The sequence below is a fragment of the Mesoplodon mirus genome (assembly GCF_964341445.2).
Source record: "Mesoplodon mirus genome assembly, contig: HAP1_SCAFFOLD_2260, whole genome shotgun sequence".
Classification (NCBI taxonomy): domain Eukaryota; kingdom Metazoa; phylum Chordata; class Mammalia; order Artiodactyla; family Ziphiidae; genus Mesoplodon; species Mesoplodon mirus.
This window is the reverse complement of record NW_028294309.1, coordinates 42,648-48,823: the sequence shown is the minus strand read 5'-3', so window position 1 is coordinate 48,823 and position 6,176 is coordinate 42,648. Positions and strand designations below refer to the sequence as shown.

The 6,176-nt window shown below is 36.6% G+C and overlaps 1 long non-coding RNA gene across 1 annotated transcript; it reads right to left on the bottom strand.

Moving 5' to 3' along the window:
- Window positions 1-3,664: 3,664 nt before the first annotated feature.
- Window positions 3,665-4,581, bottom strand: LOC309798221. Its single transcript, XR_014293014.1, has 3 exons — window positions 4,384-4,581; window positions 3,830-4,308; window positions 3,665-3,732 (listed from the first exon to the last, which is right to left on the bottom strand). It is a non-coding gene; the product is annotated as an uncharacterized lncRNA (long non-coding RNA).
- Window positions 4,582-6,176: the final 1,595 nt, after the last annotated feature.

The window sequence follows — 6,176 nt, the reverse complement described above, 5'->3', positions numbered from 1 at the left end:
TTTTATAAATGTTACTGATTTATTATTACATCATAGTGAAAAGCTGTCCTAAGGTAATGAACCTCAATGTCTAAACAAGGGAATATCTGCGTTTTCTCATTGGCCATAATCTGTAGTGTATATTCTCTTAAAAAGCAATACACTCTTGTCCCAAATTGAGCTGCTCTAAATGGAGGTTTTTTATAAATTATTAGGAGAGAGAACAGTTTTCGAAGAGCTATTCCGGACATACGATTTACGTCGAATTTTCTTTTCTAGTGATTTCAAGAAGTGCGGTAAGAAAACCTCTGGGAATCTTTCAAGGGGTGTATACCGATTTTGGTACACATGGCGTTTTTGTGTTAAGGAAGCGAACCGAAAAGCTATATTCTAGGCAGCAGAATCCATTCAATTTATTCATTAAATTTCATAGAGTACTATTAAAATTAGGAATTGATAACACATTAGAAGTGATGCTGTTCAGCAAAAGAAAGTATTGGTTCGATCATACACGAGGACCATTAAGCCTATCATCCCTCAGGAGTCGGGTTGGAGAATTGGTACCAGACTTGTTCAGGACCAATTGGCTTCTTCAAATCCGCATAACTGGCGACTACTTAAGGGTTGAACAACAATTGTTTAATTTTCAATTATGAAGTAGTATAAGTATCAATATCCTTCATATTTTTACCCAGATGTCTCTTTAGTAAATTCCAGAAGATTACACTTTCCTAACCATTTAACAACATAATAACCTTACTGGTTCAATGCGGCACCAGACCAACGAAGCCCTTAAACCTTGAATTTGGTTTGTAACATTGTTGTCGAGCAGTTCGTCTGTTAACAAATCGGAAGATTCAAATCGCTGCTCTCATGAAAACAATCTCAGGTGATAAAATAACGATGGATTGTAGACGATTTATTTATAAAGGTCATAATTTACTTTTAAAATGATATAATCCTGATCAAACACAACATGGCTACTCTGAAAAAAGGAACAGTTGGAATCTACTAATTCTACCAATGAGACACTTTTCTTTTGTTCGCATAGCATTTTGACGTCTTGAAATCGACGATTTTCCTGAAAACGTTTTCAGCAGCGGTCTAGTTTTTAAAGACTTCTTAGTAGTAGTAGCTTTCGAGATTCCTGCGAAAAAATGGTAATCGGTTAGCCAGAGATCCGATGTGAAATGATTCGTATGTGAGGGTTACGTAAATCTATTAGTCGAGAATCTACAGCGTTACAGGTACCAGATTTTGTCGAGGATTTTTGTACAAAATAATTGACTGTTTCTGGTTGCCCTTTTTAAAATGTGTGGCAAATTTGATCTAATTGTCCAAAGCCATATAACATGGATCTAAAAAGCGACAATGTTGCTAATTTCAAAACAATTTCCACGTAAATTAGTTCTTTTATTAAGGCTAGCAAACGGATAAAAAGAATCGCGAAGAAATACCTTTCTAATATGTATCCACCCTACACACATAAATTAGTTGGGCATTTTAGATTCTTTCGAGTTTTTTCTTCGTTTCATTAAACCACAATATTATTTGACATCGGTCTCATCCTATGCACACTTTGGTTTTTTTATGTTTTTTTTTTTCATCGATATTTCCGTTTTCTTGCAAAGTACGATAGATTGTTGTGGTTTTTGTTATTATTTGAAAAATAAAGGACAATCAATCAGTGCTGATCAGTATCGCGCTATGCATTCGACTTCATCAAGCATTGTAGAGATTAATAAATGCATATATTTGCCAATAAAATGACTTTCGGTGGCCTACCGATCTATCACGTCAGTGTGTTTATCCTCTCAACCAAGTCTGGTACCAATATACCGATTCCAGCGGAATGGAAGGTTTAGTGTGCCTGGGTACGGGATCGAACCAAGGATTGTTGGAAAGCGTATTGCAGGCCACCTCTAACTACTACGCTACACGTGCACCATTAGTATTTAAATCAGGTGTATTGCAAATGCCATTTGAACACTTTCAACTATAGCAACACTCCACGAAAGTAGTGTATTGTAACCATTCAGGATTCTTTTTGAGATCAATTGAGAATTGTAGAACTATTTTATAATTTTCTGCGTTATTCGTTTCCATCTACACATGAGACTCTACCTATCTTTATTCATTTATTCACAGATAGGTCAGTGACTCCGTCATTGATTGCCAAATAAAATCATTACAAAATTCTTTCTGGTTGAAAGCCACAAGCCATATGACGTCTTACTTTCAAAGGAAAGGATCCTAGATAGTCGATCTCGCGCACGCTCCTCCTCCTTAGGTTGCAAAAGAATTCTTCATCAGTACTGTCCGATACGCTTGTTGAGTGTTCTCTACAATTTTTACACGAAGATTACCCTCTTCTGCATATCGTGAACTTTGAGTCACAACAACAGCAATCAGGATTCCGTCATGAAACCTGTTGTATGGACCACATCCAGGCCGTATTCAGGACCATAAGAGTATGTCGACAGCATCATTTGCCTCTTGAATTCACTTTTTTCAAATATGACATTACATTAAACGCATTTCCAGCGTTGGAACGAAATGCATCACAAAAACACAGCTTTTATATCACCCTCTAACCATACATCGTGAAAGAGATCCAGAGATCGAAATAAGAAATTAGAAAATCTCTAGTTAAATATAAGATTTGATCCCATCTATTGCAGCGTTTGGTCAGGAACAGCTACTTTGTAAGTAGATTTCTCGTGAAAAGTGTCTTCTGGTTGAAGGCTCCTCTCAAGCGATGTTGAATAGCTCGAGGCCAATGATTGCCTTAGGCGAACTAGCTGGGAGCAAACCTACAAATAATACAGCTATGAAAACCAGACATTGCGAAAAATTACCGACTCACATATATAGTAGACATCCTCAGCTTCTGATCGAAAAGTCGCACGTCCTCTTTGGTAATGGGATGTTCTTCAGGAGGGCAGAATGATAACTCTTCACCAAGAAAAGCATCCGTAAAACGAATCCCTTCACACAGATGTGAAATGTCTTTCAATTTCTCGAAACTAAAACTTCGTGAGCTATAAAAAATACAAGTAAGAAATATGTACAAAACTATTCTGAAATGACAGAGATACCTTTAAGAAAGTAAAAAATAGTGAAACGTAAGGATATGAAAACACCATATTCATGTCTCAAAAAAGAAGAATGAGGAGAAAGTAAATCAACCATCTTAGTCGTTGACGAGTGCGTTCTTCTCCCCAATATACCATCACTTGAAGCTCAGTAGCTGTTCGCTGTTGCTACAACAAAACTACTTTAAATGGATCTAATAAGTTTCGAAATCAAAAGGGAGTACAGAAATACAGGTATGCAAAAACGCCTACTGCTGTTGACGCAGTAGAGACAATTGAGTTCATTGAAGATATGGGAGAATGGAGACGTATGGAAACCAGCTTAAAAAGGCTAAAATAACTGTAGGCGATATTAAGCGCGTCAAAATTTTTTGAAAAGTTAGATGAGCGTTACGATAAATTTTTCTTCAGGATAAAATCATAATTATAAGTTTTAAGTGAATTTTGTTTACGACCACATATCTAAATGTGTTACTACAGAGGACATTTAAATGAAAATAAAAACAAGACGTAAGCAAAATAAATAACAGTGAATATCCTTTCCTTAGAGTCACCACGATCTATCACAATTCCAGGAGCTGGACGAATATCAGCAGGAATGTGTTCCAGAGCGCCAGATTCTGTAGTGCATAAAACGACTACACGGGAAAACGCTCGTCTAAAAGTTCAAGTTTTATAATGAATCATATAAGATATAATCACATACAATGCTCTTCCAATAGCTTCTGAATCAACAACGGTTGTTAGTAACAAACCGGTTTCCTGAGTTTGTCAACGAAAATGAGAAAGTTGATTCATGAGAAGACTGTAAGATATAAGTTCCATTTCGTGAAATACGTAGGTCATCTCTGGCCTTCACTGTAACAACTGCAGCTCCACCCAGTCCTCGAACCGGCATCTTAAAAGAAATAATACTTTATGTAGAAGTGTATTAGAAAAGTAGAAAGAAAAATTAAGAGTTTATTTCAGCTGAAAGTAACCATAAAAATGAAATTAACACCATTGAAGTTACACAACAAAGATTTAAGAAAAGAAAAGAAACAATGAAACATTATCTATAAATAAAAGCTTATAAGAAAAAAAAGAATACCCTATAGTTCACTTGAGGTCCACCTCCTCCCTCCACCGCAATCAGAAGATTTGTATAGAATCGAGCATTCTGAGACGGGGAAAATTCAATTCGAAGCGGAACAGTACGACGTGCATCCAGAAGTAAGATTTGGCTGTCCAAGAGCTGCAACCAATATGGTCGTTCTTCATTAGAGCATTGAATAGTGATAGGAAAGATTTTAGAAAATAACTAGTGTACAGTAAAAGGTGGTCCAGAATGACTGAGCTTCGCCCTTATTTGAAGAGAGGTATCTGTACGATTGGTAACATCAACGTTCGAAACAGCTGTATCTCCAATAGCTACGAAACCGAACGCTACTTCGAGTTGAGGGATATAAAGCACAGACCTAAATCTCAATTTTCAGAAAATAAAGCTGTCATAAAATTCTTATTGGTAAGTGAAAAAAAAACCTCCGCGTCGGATTAGAAGTCAGTTGTGAAAAGCATGGAACCATAGCGTTTGTAGATAAAGAGCTAGATGATCTTGCAGAGGAATGCGGTCGAGAGCTCAACTAAAGATATATTCGTCAACTTCATTCACTCGCACGTCATTAGGTTGTATGGGGCATACGAAAGAAGTGAATAACGACCAAAAACAGCTACGAGCCGCTCTCTGGGGAACTTAGCAAACCTATTAGTTGCCTTACCGACATTTGAAGAGTATACGTGGACTTACTTCTTCAAGCTCTGAAGTGTCTCACCACTTCTTCCCAATCATAGAATCAACCAGTATACACAGAATCAAGAATGATTATGACTAATGTATGTTGTGTGCAAACCATCCCAGCACAACAGATATAGGAATTATATCTCTGATCATAAAAAATACATAGTTGGTTTTGGCTTACATTTACTCACAAACAGCAATAGGACGCAACATATAGTACTATGCAGCTAACGGAGTGAAGTGTCATCATAGAGATATGCGTACAATTAGCAAAATATGTATGAAAAACAGCTTGAATAGCTAATAAACAAGCAAACAACAGCACGGAAGTTGATGAGAGCGAACACAAAAATTTATACACAAATACTAATTGTTTACTTATTATACATAGAGTGCTTGCTAATTAGATCCTACTTGCCTAGCTTTCCCTTTATTGCTTTCGTTGCCTTATAACCCTAATCCAAGGATGGAAAATGGATTGTATACGGGGTTTGAATGCAACTTTACAATCATTCTTCTATTCATTATAAATGGCCCAGAAAGATATCAGAGAGACAGAATAAGATGCAAGAGAGCTTTAAGGTGAACATTGGGATGGCTGACAATAATGATTGTGGCTTAAGCCACCCAGTTGTAGTTGCAACTTCAAAAGATTTGTACGTTTGTATTTTATAGAATAACACACGCAAACGTCGCGATGCTCGAAAAGGATCACCACCAGGAACGAATATTGTAAGAGAAAGAGGAACTATTAAAATCATAAAAGCAAAAAAACCGCCTCACAACGCACCTCTCCCTCGCATGAAACCTTCCCTTGATTACAAGCAGCACCATGATCCATTTTCTAAAATGTATACATTAGGAAATAAAAAAAAGAAAATCAAAAAGAAACCGAGAAGGAAATAATATTCAAATGAATGTTGGCGGTACCATTCGCTTCGGAGTAGAGTCTTCACCATGTAAAGCATTTTGAGAGGTGAATTTTTAGCCAGATATATTTCCAGTTCGTCTTGATCTAATCTCTTTTTTAACCCACCTAAGACAACGTGTACAACGTCTAAATTTTTGTGTCAAGCCCATGGAACAACGTATAATTTCTCATCTCTCACGCAACGAATAATATGTGACTCATGATTTTCACTGTAGTTTCGCAATAGCCCGCCCCTTATTTGTGTATTCGGCTCTACAATTTGGCTTATCTATTTAGTTTTCCATGTTTCTATTGAAATACGTTGCTGTCACCTTTGGCGGTCGATTTTGCAACACATGTAGTATATTTCTCCAATTTTATACAACATTTACAACTATCCACTTTAAAGAAAAGT